At 34.8% G+C, this 16164-nt stretch overlaps 1 protein-coding gene and 2 long non-coding RNA genes across 5 annotated transcripts in view; 2 read left to right on the top strand and 1 right to left on the bottom strand.

The window, feature by feature from the left end:
* Nlg-4 (neuroligin 4) overlaps positions 1-16164 on the top strand; it is a 221646-nt gene that overhangs the window by 37400 nt on the left and 168082 nt on the right. The gene's annotated exons all lie outside the window — the stretch shown is intronic.
* LOC139774330 (uncharacterized) lies at positions 11412-13621 on the bottom strand. 2 transcript variants are annotated; one of them, XR_011718557.1, is made up of 5 exons: positions 13465-13621; positions 12668-12738; positions 12222-12469; positions 12120-12140; positions 11412-11641 (listed from the first exon to the last, which is right to left on the bottom strand). It is a non-coding gene; the product is annotated as an uncharacterized lncRNA (long non-coding RNA). The 2 variants fall into 2 exon arrangements; XR_011718556.1 differs by having other exon boundaries at positions 12222-12459; positions 13465-13620.
* LOC139774347 (uncharacterized) lies at positions 15308-16061 on the top strand. Its single transcript, XR_011718558.1, has 3 exons — positions 15308-15472; positions 15567-15593; positions 15823-16061. It is a non-coding gene; the product is annotated as an uncharacterized lncRNA (long non-coding RNA).

Raw genomic sequence — 16164 nt, forward strand, 5'->3', positions numbered from 1 at the left:
TAACCTTTCCAGATATACCTGCAAGCTCTGAAGAGCTTCAAGCAATAAACGCAAATAGAGATAACAAATATTTTTACTATATCATGGATTTAAATAAAATCGGACTTACTGACAAATCTGCCGTTGATTATCGTCGACGTTATTGGTTCGTTTAAAAGTTTGACAAGTATTGGACATATATGTATAAAGCATAGTGGGCTGACGTTGCCCGCGGTGCAGAAAACCTGAAATTGATTCTAGCGTGTTGCAAAAATTGTCGAAAAAAAATCACTGAAAAATAATGAGTGGCGTATTATCGGCGGAAAAGGATTTTAAAAAAAGACACTATTGCGCGCGAACTTTCACAAAATAATGGCCGAACGTGCTCTCCACGCCTAGGAAGAACTACGCAGGAGTAGCGTGTTGATTAGCGATATTGTTCAGGAGCTGGACCCGGTTCGTGTATTGTGAATGCCATTGCTGCTACACCCAATCTGGTTTAACCAGACTATCAAAGCAGCGGATTACGTTTACACACACTTGTATCTTGCACTGCGAGAAACCAGCGCGCAGCAATATGGCGTTTGTGTTCTCGTGTCTCTCATGACGTCGAGTAACAGAGTCGCTAAAATAGTAGTGGTACATGACTAAATTATAGTTTGAACAATTTCTATAACGCAAAGAGATTGTGTATTCTAATGCGCGAACAAAGCTTTAAAAATGCAATAAAATACTGAGAGGAAAAAGAAGGTCTTTATTTTACATTTTTTATCAGCACGCCAGACGTTGACATTTTGAGTCCTTGAATACTAAAAGCCATATTTACTTTTTTTATTTCTATAATCTCTTTGGAAATTACAACGTCCAGTGTAAATTAAAAAAGAATCTGCGTTTTTCTTTGAACATAAATAATTTTGGAACGTGCAAAAACGAGCAATCGCTATTATAAACTGATCCAAACAATTAAGCAAAGAGTTGCAGGACTTACAATTAGCCCTTTCGGGTATAATTATCAATCAAAATGCACTGCTAAAACCTTCCTGACAGTTGCGACAAGACTCCGATATAACGCGCAGCGGCCCGATAATTTTCGTCAAACTTTTCCAATTAAATTTTCGCTGTTCCGGGGGAAAAGTAAATGCTGCTCGGAACTGCGAACTCGTTCGGATGCGGATGGGACTTACGACGACGCCCGGTGATTGATGGCTATACCTGTTTACCCCCGGTAAGCCGCTTTTTCCCCGCTAAATTCCTGCATAAGTACGCCGACGAGCTCTCTGCTCGTAATGCCTTCCACTTCCGGTCGCGCCTCTTGTCAACGACACGTTAGACGAGCAGGTTTTAGGAGTGGGATTGCGGACCCGTGGAATAATCAGGAGAGATTAGACAGATTGCTGATGGCAAGGGGAAATTGCTGATAACAGACGTATAGGAAAGAGAAATTTATGTACATCCTTTTACATGTATTCTATAAGAAAATACTTATTATATTAGTAAATTAGTTTATTGGATTTTATTATTATATTCTTCGCAGAAAATAATTTTTACATACCTATAATTAAAATATAATTTCAATAATAAAAAAATTTTTTATTTTACTCGTATTTCCGTGAATTTTTCCAAATTTTAATCTTTTTTCGCCAAATAGCATTAAACAAAAGACTAAATTTCAAAAAATATCAATATAAGTATCAATACCAATACCAATACCAATACCAATACTAATATTTTTTTATTAAAAAATCTCTTTTTACAACTAAATCTTTAATGAGAAAAAGTCAAATTTGTATCACGTGATTTATATTACATGAAATGTTACTGATCCTACGTTATCGATACAAAGGACATTATACATCATAATTTGAATATAAATTCGAAATGCTGGATATAGCGCGAGTTTATCGGACAGCAGCGACTAGCCCGGTCTGAGTTGGGCAAGAAAAATTGCGGCTGTCCTGTAGGTAGCATGTAATTAACTCGAACAAGTTCTTTCTTCTTTTTCTCTCTCTCTTCAGACTCTCCTTTTTTCTTTACGCGTAGCAAGAATTGTCAGAACAGCAGCGGCGCTGGCAGCCGGCTGACACGGACAAAGACCGCAACGCCGCGGCGCCGCTTTGTTTCGCACAAAAGCCCGCGACGCGTCCGGGAGCGAGGAAAAATAATGGGAAAATGTAATAAATCGCGTGATTAATTAACCCACATTTGCCTCCGCGCGAGACAAACCCGCCAAAGGATACCCGTTCCCGTCCGGATGCGCCGGTTGCTCGAACGCCATTATTTTATTTACAATAAACTCAAAAATGTCAACATAATTTTATTAATAATTAGCAATTTGCACATTAATAAAATTATTGGTTGTATAGTATGTTTAAAATATTGGGCATACTTTTACATATTTTATAGGTTGATCATATCAATAATTCAAAAATCGATATCGTTGAGTTTAATTACCTAAGAGACTCTTTTCCGGTTATATTCGGTATTTTTTATGCAACAGAGAGATTTCTTTTTCAGCATATTTTGCGAGAGTTGAAAGGAAAACAATACCCAACGTGTGAAAAAAAAAATCTATCGCGTTTTTCATAATTTGTAATATACAAACAAAGATTCGTATTTTCGTGCGTATATTTATAAAATAATATTATATTTTCCGTGCGTGTCCCAAATCCCGATTTATTTCTATAATCGCGCGAAAAAAAATTGAGCGGATAAATCGATATATAGATATAACTTTTATAATACATCCCGGTGCATCTTAAATTCCATATAACTATTTCGCTCCACCACGCGGCAATAAATAACCGGTTGCCGATGAAACGCGATTCCGATCGTCCGCGTTGCTATTTTGCCGTGACGAAGTATTACGACAATCTCGTAATTACATCGGGCCGTTCGAACAGATGATATAATATAGCGGGAGCGTTATTACGGAAAACGCGCGCTCGCCTCGTTCCGTGCGGATTGATTAATAATACACGGGAACGCCGGCGTTGTAATTAAATTTGTCAGGCGTGAAATCTATATCGCGCGTTATTCCGATTTTACGCGCGTCGCATAGATCACGCAGAACAACGATCCTTACACAAGCTGGTCCAGCAACAACACAACGTCCACCGCGCATTTGGTACCAATAACATGCATAATTCTCAGGTGTATGGATGAAATATTCATATTCTCGCAACTCTCTACACATTCGCGCATGAAGGATCCGTTACTTGACTGAATGAATTACATAATTACTTTCCATTTGAAAATGACGAATAATATCACTTAGCACATTATTATATAGAATTGTGGATTAGTCGAGATAAGTTTGTATTTCTATTTCGGTGTAGAAAAAAATTGGAAAATATGAATTTTGCTTTTTCTACTCGGATTAATATTCTAAATGGACGTTATTACTACGAAAAAATAAATGAAAAATGGATTTTTAGATACATACTCTTTTTCGTTTTCTCGGTACAAAATGTTTTGCGAAACGCTTGGCAATGCGCAAGGTGACTCTAGTCTTCTATCGAAATACGGATCAATACTTAGCCATCGCGACTTCGAATTGAAGGGTCCTGCGGTTCTTTGATAAGTCCGCCTGTCTTATTTCCATTCGACTTCAAAAGTTCAACTTTTCGTCGCTTACACGCTCTATCAAGTTTCTCCTCTCTTTTCCTCTCGTTTCGCCGAGAAAGTCCCGACTCTATTCCGCGCCGGCAAAATAATAAAAGAAATTCGTTTAAAATTCACGAGGCACGCTTTTCGATCAAAGGTTTCATTTGATCCGAACGTTTAAACGTTGCAGAAACTAGAGAGCCCTGAGATCTCAAAGTCAGGCTCTAAGAATTTGAGATTTCGAAATCCCAGAATAAAAAAAAAGTCGACAAATTAGAATATGAAGGTCTATTTAACATTTAAGTCGACTCCGCTTTAGAGGGAGACTTTTCTCTCATTGAGAAATATTAGAAAATTCATGTTTTGCGTAACATTAATACATACACGAATCCTTTTTCGTCCCTTTCTTTTGAAGAGTCGCTGAATTAGGAATGATTAACTTATAAGGTACATATTCCAACAAGAATGCTTTTGATAACATTGAGGCGAAGCATTGAGACGCGATAAGCACAGAGTTAATTCCGCCGGGTGCTATCAGAGCCAAAATCCGAACTCAAACTGCTCCGGATGCGGCGGTCCGTGAATGTTTGACCGCACAATATTTGATACTACGTCTGTAGATATTCCACTTCCAGGATCTAATCGTGGCTCGACCCAGATAATGGCTGACAGGAGCAGAGATGCAGAACTGTTCGCGGATTTTGAACGAAACCCGATCTACAACGCTGCAAATCCAAGTGTGTTTATTTTAACTGAAGCTCTTCTTACACATTTCTTGCCGTTTTGAAGCACGTCATTTAACACGGTTGAACGTGTTAACTTTTAATTTAATGCGATTAAACGTATTCATTTTACACGCAACAAAACATGTAAAACTTGGATTTACAGTGAAAGTGCATACATCCAGTTGAATATGAGTGCATTAAATATACACGCAGATTCTTCGATATTTAATAAACCCACTGCAAATCGAAGTGTGTTATTTTAGTTAAATCTCTTTTTACGCATTTCTTACCGTTTTAAATCATTTAACACGATTGAACGTATTAATTTAATGTGATTAAACGTATTAAATGACGTAATTTAACACACATCAGGTTGTTTTTATATTGTACTTAATTTTTAATAAGTTCTTTGGAATAAAACATGTACAAACAAATTAAAATTGAAAATATTAAACTTAAAATACGCAAAACTTTATAATGGTATATGTAGGAATAGATTTTTTTCTATTTTTGTTGGTCAACTCATTGTTTTATAAAAATTCTGAAAGAATTTGAAAGATTCTAATTTGTTCTAGTATCTGTTGGATGTAATGTGACGTTTCAAAGTTTTAAAATACATATTAAAATATAAAACTTCAAGAATACAGTAGGTCAGGGAAATTGAAATTGTAAATGGCAGCTTTATAACGCTTAAATATTCCATTTCTTTGTATACACCTAAATATCGATTACAATTCATTATTATTTCAAAGTCATGAAATAATTTCGTCTCTAAAGCATGACGTATTCTCTGTCATCGGCGTGACAAATTGGAAAAAATGCCCAGGAATTGCTCGTCAATCCCATTTGAAATTGTATTCACCGAGATAGGTGCAAACAAGTGGTAGATTAATATCACGTGACAGTTTAATTGGGGCAGCGTGGATTAAACTGGAAAGCGTGGAAGGGTCAGCTGGACATTTTTCATGGCCAAGCCAAATAAATAGGACCATCCGAGCCGGCGGGTCCTGACGAGCAGATAAATTCCTGTCACGTCGGCATCCTGTTTCCATCTCCGAGAGCCTTCTGTTCGTCGATTTATCCCAAAAATTGCAATAAAGTTAGCTCTGATAGCGAAGTGATTTTGCCTCTACCACCGGAAAAAAAGAGAGGCGCGCGGGCGCGCGAGAATCGGCGATCGACTCGCTTTCAATGCTTTCAATCGCGTACCCGCATTTGAGTCCCCCACGATTTGTACCATCGATTCGATCAGCTGGCGCAAGAAAGCGAACAATTGACCGGAGAGTCGAGGATCAAGCGGCGGCAGTCGAGAAGCAGCTCTGCGGCGAGGATGCCTCGTCCTTCACCGCGAAGTAATCTCGTCCCTGACGAGAGGAATGGGGGCGCGAAAAGAAGCGGAGGGGGGCTCCGAGGGAAAATTGAGGAAGGATAATATCCACCACATCCATTCCGGGTCGCAGTTTCGCGAGAAGGTGTATACGAGGCATCTCCGTGGAAGCCGGTTAAGTTCTTCCTTATTGTTCCGCGAATTGGATTCGGCGGGGGCTTAGGCAGCAGGCTTCCTGGAAAATGTTGCGGCCGTATCGCCATTGGCTGGTTAAGGATATCCTCGATCGTCGCTTAGGGACTCTCTCGCGCGCAGGAAGGTGCTTACCTTACCTCTTCCTGCGAACTTTCACCGGTGGCTATGTGCGCTAACAAACTTACGTGAATCCTTTGGTATTTACATTAAATCGTCCGCCCAGCGCGCGCATTCGAAGGAAATTTGCGCCTTTAAGTCCTTAAATGGGATTTTCAAGCTCTTCAACTTTGCTAAATCTCTGAATGTTTGGATCACGCGTTTCTATCTCCTCGCTCTTGTTACTTAAATCTGACGAGGAACTTGAACTGCTAAATCCTCGAATTAAATCCTTATTACGTATTGTATATCGTCGCATTTAATTCTCTCCAATTCCTCCGCAAAATCTAAAATTGCATACCCAAAAGAATTTTCAACTCGTTCTTTTTGCTCGAAATTTAATTTCAAATTTTAAGCAAAATTGAATGCCAAATAAACTTTCGACCAGTTTTACCGCATTCATTCACTCCTTTCGTGTTCTGTAAATACCTCAATTTCTCATAATCCTTTCTTTTTACTTAATATGTTTTATCTGCGTGTTCTAATCTCTTATACGATCCATTATTATTTCTTGCAGAAATGTCGATTTATAACTCTATAACGTTAGCCTCTATCTAGTTCCATCTCGAAGGGTCACTCGGATCCCCTAGGTGGTCTTCCGACGTTCCTTCCGCTTCCGGAAGAAACGACCATGGCGCAACAAACAACCCCACAGGTTATTTGTCTTCGTTCAGTATACCGAGGAAAGCGGGCCAGAAGAAGGGCAGGCGGGCGAGAGGGGGGGGGGGCTGAAACATGGAAGGGATGAGAGGGTTATGAAGAGAATTCGCGAACGTAGCCGCAGCTGCGTCACACTTTCGAAAAAGCTCCTACCGGGGATTTCGTTTAGTCTCGCGAAGAGAGACGTGGAATTTCGCCCCCCGTCCCAAGAGAATTTTTCATTTAGCCCGCATTATTTATACGCACGCGCTTTGGCTACCGCCCAGAATTCTCCGCGAATGTTTCATGCGGAAATTAACGTGCCGCGTCTGCGTCTTTCTGAAAATGAAACTGCTTGTCCTGAGGATTTTGCTGAATGTTGCATTACGAAACCATTTCAGGTCCGAAAATAGATGTTATATATTTCCATGAAATTTATTCCCGACCTACTTGAATGCAACGATTTTTGTTTGTCATTTAAAAATATCTAGATTAAACATTTTTAATTTAAAACAAGAACTATTTTACAACTACTATAAAAAGTTACAAAATTTTATTAATAAAATTTTAATTGATATCTTTAATTGCATTTTAAACGATTTTTTTGTTATTTAATTTTTAATTAAGTAAATTTGCACGTGTGTTGTAAAAAGATTAGCTTTTAATTTCTTAATTCTTGCAATATTGTCCTGAACAAGTAAATATATCTCTCTCGTCCATTAATTCATTAGGGGAGACCGGGGCTCGTTGGCACCGTTTTCACAATTTCGGCATTTGAGTTTTTATACAACTAATTATCATGATGAAACATTACTAATATGATAAAGAGAACCTTTCTCTACATTTTCATGCTAAGAACGCTCATGTATACTGTATAGTTTCTTTGTAATAAGTGAAATACGAACATGCAGCATTGTAGCCAACTTGCCCCGATAGTAGGGTAAGTTGGCTATGCGACAAAAGTCCATGTTAAATTAATGAAAACGTAATAGAAACACAAAACGGGTAACAGATACGTACTTCTTGATAAAGATTGTATCTTTTAAAGTTATTTTGTAATGATCGAATAGCAAAATGCTGTTGCAGAAAAACAATTGTAAACTATTTTAGATGTAGCTTTCTTCATCATAAAAATATTAATACAAATATATATCTGGCTTCTATCAGCATTGTAGGTAGCAAATCACATGCTCAAACAGGTCTCACGCGCGCGGCAACAACAAGTCAAGCTAAGCGTGTCTTGATATGAGCCAACATACCCCATCTCTACATACGTTTTATTTCAGTCATTTTATTACAATAAAGTATACTGTTGTTAGTCAAAATAACATGTTGTATAGTAACAGAAACTTTTCTTTTAACTAATGATATGTCACTTTGATTTACTTCTCAAGCTGAAGAACATTAATACGATATTTTGAAACGCTCGAAAATTTACTTGCCACCTCTTGAATTAGAGTTTTCTCTTTTTCTATTGTAATACTTGTCTGATTAAAATAAAACTTTGGGAAAAGTACCTATGTCATATAAGAAATATTTTGTGATAACTTTTCCATTAATTGTTTTTTTCGCTATAAATAATACATAAACGGAACGCATTGCCAACTTGCAACTCTTGTGCCAGCGAGCCCCGGTCTCCCCTACTTTACACGATTATTTAACATTCATCAATAAGTGAAGTTTTAGAAGAATTAAAATCGTGGATTACTGCTTTAGAGGAGCATCCGAGACAGAGTCGGAATTTCAATAAATCGCCGGAAGGCTGCTAGAAGCGTACAGTGCATTTGTATACTATACCTACTCGCCGGAAGCATAGTGGCGATCTTTCGATCGTTCGATTGGAAGTGGAACCGATATTCGATGGCGCGGCCTCCTGGGTCCTCTCTGCTCCAGCGATCAGTCACGAAACGCCGTTTTCTGGCTAGTCAATTTTGCGACATTGTGACGAGAAATATGACGGAAATGGAGTTCTTCCGTTGCGTGTGGCTCTGCCGGGACTACACAGTCCCTCTTCCCGTCAATCTCGTAAGAAAGCGTCACGTCGTGAATAGCTTTCCGATGCTCGTACGCGTCTGTCGTGTCTTTCTGTGCCTGTCATCCTGTCGCGGCGCATCCTCTTTCAGATGCTCCGCGATGCACCTTCGTTATTCCAACAACTGTGACTGCTGCTGGACACATCCACAGGTAGACTCTGTTATTGAAACGAAATTACAAGGAACAGAAATCATGTTAAATAAATATAAGGAGACAACATTAGCGGGATGGAGGAGGGCGCACATGTAATTAATAAGAAAAGAGCGATTTAATTACTTTGATAAACTATCAAATTTTTCTCTTTGCGCCTATATATATCTACCGCTCTGAAAATGAAAATTCTCACGATCTCATTAACTTAATCCGCAAAAATGTAACGAGACGAGAACCTCTTAAGAAATTAATCCAAACAAAAAAAATCCTTACATCCGATGATCCGCTTTAAGAATGAAAAACCCTGCTTACAAATTTAAAGTTGTTTTATCTTTAATTCTCTATATTCTTATATTTTTTTTATTCCATGTTGAGTTGTGGAATTTTTGAGCCATTTCGAAGTAAAGTTACCAAGTTATTAAATTAATATAGTTATAGTTTGTGCCATTTTCTCGCAAATGATAGGATTAAATCTCGAAGATCAAGTGCTTGAGAATCTTATCGTACTTACTCGTTGGAATCGTTTTGTTCTCGGTCGAATTAACTGGCAAACGTGTCGTTAATTGCGACGCTACAATAGTGTATCTGTTATTCGTTGCTTTGAATATAGTTACTCGGGATGCTGCGGACAAGTCTCCGCAGGACAGTACACGGTCCAAGACCTCGACTTATGCCCGGTAGTCGCGTTTATGTTTGCCGTTGAAGTTGGCAACTGGTATCCGCCGACCAGAGACTATTTGAGTTTGCCAAGTAGTAATAATTGTTCGCAGAACTGTCCAGACGATAATGGCATTCCACTATCGCTAAAATAGTCCGATGCGGGGCCCTATGGGAAGAATTGACCCTTTCAAGGATAGTCTCTCGGTGGTGATCAAATCTTTCAGCCTTGCCTCTTCTTTTGTCTCGACGTGACTTTCGCCCAAGAATCCACGTTATTAACGAATTTGCATTATACTGGCATCGCGGCGTAAGGAGCAATGGCACGATAAGATTAAAGCTTTAAGATTAAGATTAGCTCTTGTAATTGGCCGTGGGCATGGTATAATGCATTTTAAAATAAAACAATTTATTATCACAATAAATTAAATATATGTATATCCAAAAGCATTTTAACTTGTGTAAATTTATTTATATTTATAAATAATTTTAATGAAATATTACATGTGGTTTCGTAATATTGTATTAAATGTAAATATAATAATGTATGCTTGAAGATAATTATTATAAATTCTGAAATATTGCTTTTACAAATGTTTAAATAAACTTGTAATTATATTTACGTAAAATTATTAAATTATAAAATTTTGTTTATATTTGGAGTTTTATTAAATCAATTTTAATTTCAATTAGCTTGAAAAATTTAAGGAAGATTCCTCAGATTTTTTCTCCCTCTATATTTTCTTCCTCCTCTTTTCTTGTCTAATTAAATGTTGGGTTTAGCATTTAATCCCAGTACGTTAAAATATACATGGAGAAAAAAGCAAGGGAGACAACGGAGAAAGCAAGAGCATAAAAATGAATTATAAAGACGAGGAAGAGAGAAAAGGCGGAGATATAAGAGAAATAGAGAACAAGTTTAAGAGAGTAAACGATGATAATTGATAATGTAAAGTTGCTTTAAGACAGAATGAATTAATTGAGGTAAATTAAAGTTTAATTTACAAATAATTTGAATAATTTGTAAATGAGTTGAATAAAGTAAAACACAATTGGATTTAAAGTTACAAAAGTTACGAAAGCAAAAGAAGTGAGAAAGTATATTTTTTATAATGTAAAAATGCACAAATAAATTCTATAAATTAACTTCTAATTATTGTTTCTTAAATTCTACAAATTTTTTGGAGCATATATTTTTAAGAAAAAAAATATCATTTATATAATTATTTTTATACAAATCAGTTTTTTTAATTACTAGTACATTTGTTACGATGAAATAAACTGTTCTAAAATAAATTAGTTAACTACTCTGGTGTAAATACAAATATATATAAATGTACTTTTTTACGATCTGTAAGTAATTGCTTTTACCATGTTGGCGAAATGAAATACTTTGAGAATATGGATGAATATAACATATTTTTAATTAAATAACATGTATCTTTAAGTGGATGTTTCTTTAATTGCTATATGAATTTTTATATTCTACCGTATTTTCATCAGCATCGTGGATGAGTTTACCGTGTTGTCTTAACATAGAGAAAGTGCGGATATTGTGAGATAGTGGAGCAACATGAAATCTCACGATATTCAGCCTATTAAAGTTGCAGTTCAATTAACATTGCAAATGCATCGAAGCATTCTTCTTCTCTTATCTTTTTCTTAAAATGTTACAAAAAAGTGTTATTAATAACAATGAGACTTTGTTATATGATATATAAAGCACAATATAAAATGAAAAGAATATACGTAGTATATACTTTTATCATATTATTATCTAAAAAACTTAATATAATTATAAAAGATAAAGAAAGCATTATTTCAATACAAATAAAGATGTTTTAAGATATATAACTGGAAAATAAGCATTCCAATTGTAAGTGTAAATCGGTAAACTATGATAAGAATAAAATGTTACATAATGTCTAAATAAAACACAACACTGTGATAATACAATCTTATTGTTTATTTTTTATTGCGTAATTAAGAAACGAGCAAATTTAATACAATACAGACAAATATAATTTATATATTTTCGCTTAAAAATATATATATACATAATATCATTTATATGCATTCTTTGTAGTCTCACACTTCTATTGCAATCTTTCTTCCAGTTTTTCGGTTGTAAGTTTATTTGAATTTTATTCCACGAAAAGTGCTACTTCTTTCCCTTAAATATAAGACACGTTTTCATTAATATTAATATATCGATAACAATTTTTTCATATTTATGTTAGCTATTTATGTTAGCACTAGCTTGATACACCCGTGCTTCGCTATGGTATGCGAAGGATTTTATAATTTACCCCCGAATCTAAATTTGCTCTTTTAGGGGTTGATTAGGGCAAAATCCTGAACTATGTTTTTAAGCATTTGTATGGGTAATCTTTGTAAGCAGAAACCAAGTCGATATCTTATTGGGCCTAAGAGATATTGAGGAATCCGTGAAAACCTCTTTTCACTCCGTTAGAGTTTGAATTTTTAAAAATTCCTTCTTAGTGGGTGCTTACGTCATGGAAAGAATATACTCCCCGAATTTCATGTTTCTAGGTTTAGAGGTTTGGGCTGGGCGTTGATGAGTCATGCAATCAGTCAGTTAGTCAAAACATTTGTTTTTATATATAATATAATATATATGGATTACTTACGAAACGAATAAAATCCTCAATCTGAAAAAGAAGTTTTTCCGTTTATATATTATAGAAAAAAACTACAAAATAAGCTTTAACTATAGAATGACTAATGCTTACATTTTTTCGGGCCATACTCATTGCATTAGCTTCGGGAGAAGCTTCTGCTTCCGTTACGGGTGCGTACATGATCGCCATAAGAAAAATTATAGCAAAAGCAAACGATAGATATAACACTCGCATTTTTTAATATTTATTAAAGCTATGTTGACTCGCGTACGTTTGTAACTTGCTCGCGATGCGTAGCGTCGCTTATATAGTCCAAAAATGCGATTTAGATATGGTTTTCAAAATTCTCCTATCAAATACTTAAATTTTTTTAATGGTACCATTCAATACATATATACATAAATATTGTATAAAAAGTTATCAAAATGTTTTTATTTTATGCAAGACATGTGCAACGTTAAAGAAATGATAAAAGGATGCACGAAACTTGATATGTATTATAGAATATGACCTATTGTTAGATACGCAACACATTTATCTGTAAAACTAACACAAACCTTGCATGACTTCAATAACATTAAATCTTTGTTGTTTATCTATTAATTTGTTCAATCTTGTTCTCATTGTTCTGAAAATTAGTTCCAAATGGTAACCGTTGTCAAGTAAAATCTTAGCAAGTCTATAGTACTTTAACCCTTATGTCAATACCCGGAATGTGCGACGTTGTTCAATACCCGGGTACCCACCTGTGCATATATGGGTAAAATTTTTAATGTTTGCATGAAAATTTCTTTATAACCGCCCGGATCGTCGCTATTTGAACTTTTTACTATCGAAATATGCAATGAACTTTTTGTTTCAATACCCGGAAGTAAAAAAATTATCGTCTTGAAGTTTACTTACTTGATTCTAATACCCAGGGTACCTGGGTACCCACTTTTAAAAATATGTAAAAAAATAATTAGTTTTCTTATTTTTGATTATATAAACAATTGTTTTTTATTAATTTACCATTCCTATAACCATATTAATTATTTATAAATTAATTTAGTCAATAACTATAATATAACTCATATTTTTAAAAGTGGGTACCCGGGTACCCTGGGTATTAGAATCAAGTAGGTAAACTTCAAGACGATAATTTTTTTACTTCCGAGTATTGAAACAAAAAGTTCATTGCATATTTCGATAGTAAAAAGTTTAAATAGCGACGATCCGGGCGGTTATAAAGAAATTTTCATGCAAACATTAAAAATTTTACCCATATATGCACAGGTGGGTACCCGGGTACCCGGGTATTGACATAAGGGTTAAACAAGAATATTTAATTAATACAAGAATTTGGTTTACTTACCATATAGAGTCTACGGAAGAGAAGCATGTACTTAAATATGTATATTCTATATAATATCCTTGGAAGAAGAATAAATTCTTGTTTCGAGCACAAAGTGTTGAACTTTTCTAAGACTTGTGCCAAGTGTATCTTAAATAAAATAAGTAATTGCTTTCCTTGGCTAGAATGATATTTTTCAGTGTGAACCTTCTGACAAAGGGGATGGTGAGAAAAGAATATTTATATTTACGTCGAATATCATTATAATATGAAATGTTAGTACTTGCTAGGCACGAAAACCTATGTTAAATTAGATAAATTTTTTATTTATCAATATGCATGCAGTAGTAGTAAAGTTTTAAAGTTTCTACTAAAATATACAATATAAAACGTGTTTTATATTTATCGTTAATGTATAGGGAAAAGTGGGACGCGTTTGAATATATATAAAATTTATTATACTCACATTTGTATGTGATAGTAGGAGAGACTGGGGCTATCTGTTTACGGGGGCTATGCGTTCACAGTACTGCTAGGTATCTGAGGTTTTAAGAGACAGACGTCTCTACCATTGTATAAGATAGTTGAAAAATGCTCTACGTACGAGATTTAAAAGTTTGTTTTCTTGCGATGTTTTTCACAGACGCTATATACGTTAAAAGAAAAGCGAAAACAATCATTCACATTTTTCGACGGTTGAAAAATTTGCTGTGCGACAATAGTTTAACTCAAATTAAGGTGAGCAATTCATAATATTATCAATTAATATATAGTTATCAGGTGTGAGAAGCGCCAAATCTTAATTCCGCATAATCTAAAATTCGCAACATGTTAAAGACTAAAAAACGTGATCGGGGCTATCTGTCTTATTTTTGATGGGACAATGTGTCCACACTTCAATGACGGATTGTTCTTTTTTATAAATAGATAATAGTGCGTAACTACAAAAGAAAGACTTTCCTTGAGACGGATAAGGTAGACATATTCAATAAAATTATATTTAGAGCGATCAAAAGAATAAAAATCGAGCGAGAATTTTTTCGCAAAAACAGCGTTAGACTTCGAAATAAATGTTCGGGCTCTCACTCGCTACTGTAAAAAAATGACCTACGAGCAGCTTGATCCGGCGATTCAAGAATCGTCACCAAATTTTTATCTTAAAAATACACGTTAAGTTAAATATATATGCACTGAGAAAAAGGATTTGCTGTATTAGCAAATATTTGTCACTATAGTGACAACAAACATTTTGATTTGCTGCGGGTAGCAAACTTTTTGCTATTGCAACAAAAAGTTTGCTACCCGCAGCAAATCAAAATGTTTGTTGTCACTAATTTCTCTCAGTGTGAGTTTGTCTTAAATTATTGAGTATTATTTTCTATTTCAAACGCTGCTGAGGATAAAATAAAGGCCAAAATACAAAAAAAAAGATTAAAGAATTGAGGGGACAAAAGAAACTCATCACACTGATTTTGCAACGGACTCAAAATCAGTTTGATGCCACCGGCGTATATAAAGAAAAGTCAGCTTCACGCAGGAATCCTGTCAAAAAATCTACACAAAGTGCCTACTACTGCACTGTTTTCTGTATGGCTGCAAAGTTTGTGTTAGTTTTAAAAATAAATGTGTATTATGTATCTAACAGTCATATTCTACATATCGACAGCTTCGTGCAAGTAACTTTTATTTTATCACTCTTTTAACATTGCACATATCTCGCATAAAACAAAAACATTTTGATGACTTTGTAGGTATATAATATTTATGTATGTATGTGTTAAACGTATAAATTACTATAAAAAATTTAAGTATTTGATAGAAGAAATAACCATATCTAAATCGCATTTTTGGGTTATATAAGCGCTACGCGTCGTAAGCAAATTACAAACGTACGAGCCAATACAGCTTGAACTTTAATAAATATTAAAAAATGAGATGGTTATATCTGTCATTTGCTTTTGCCATAACTTTTCTTATGGCGATCATATACGCACCTGTAGCGGAAGCAGAAGCTCTTCCTGCGGCAAACGTAAGTATTAATCGTATAATTCTATAGTTAAAGCTTATCCTACACCAGAATTTTTTATTCTTTGGTACACAAACCGAATAAATTTTTTTTTCAGAGTCAACCGCCTTTAATACCTCGTGTCGTAAGTAATGCTAATATACACTGAAAAAAAAAATAGTTAGATCCAAGAAAATATTTTTTCACATAGTATTAATGGCCTTATTTACTTAATATAATCACATATTTATTTAGAATTAGATATTTTTACTTAAATTAAGTAAAGCAAGTAAAGAAAACTAATTTTTCAGTGTAATTATGGAAGAATTGTTATCGATGTATTAATATTAATGAAAACATGTCTTACATTTAAGGGGAAGAAGTAGTACCATTTTTCGTGGAATAAACTTCAAGTAAAACTGGCAATCGAGAAACTAGAAAAAATATTGCGATAGAAATGTGGGACTGCAAAGGATGCATGTAAATGATATATATTTTTCAGCAAAAAAATATATTTTTAAGCAAAAATGTAAATCACATTTGTATGGCTCTATTGTATTCGCTCGTTTCATAATTATGCGATTAAAAAATAAACAATAATATTGCAGCACCAGTATTGTGTTTTATTTAGAAATTGTAGAGATTCGGCTAAGGTGAAATACTCTTATGAATAGAACCACCGCGATATCTAGAATATTAGATGTTACAATTTAGCG

The sequence above is a fragment of the Temnothorax nylanderi genome, unplaced genomic scaffold (genome assembly GCF_030848795.1).
Source record: "Temnothorax nylanderi isolate EJ_2023f unplaced genomic scaffold, tnyl_v1.0 TNYL_tig0079_pilon, whole genome shotgun sequence".
Lineage (NCBI taxonomy): Eukaryota > Metazoa > Arthropoda > Insecta > Hymenoptera > Formicidae > Temnothorax > Temnothorax nylanderi.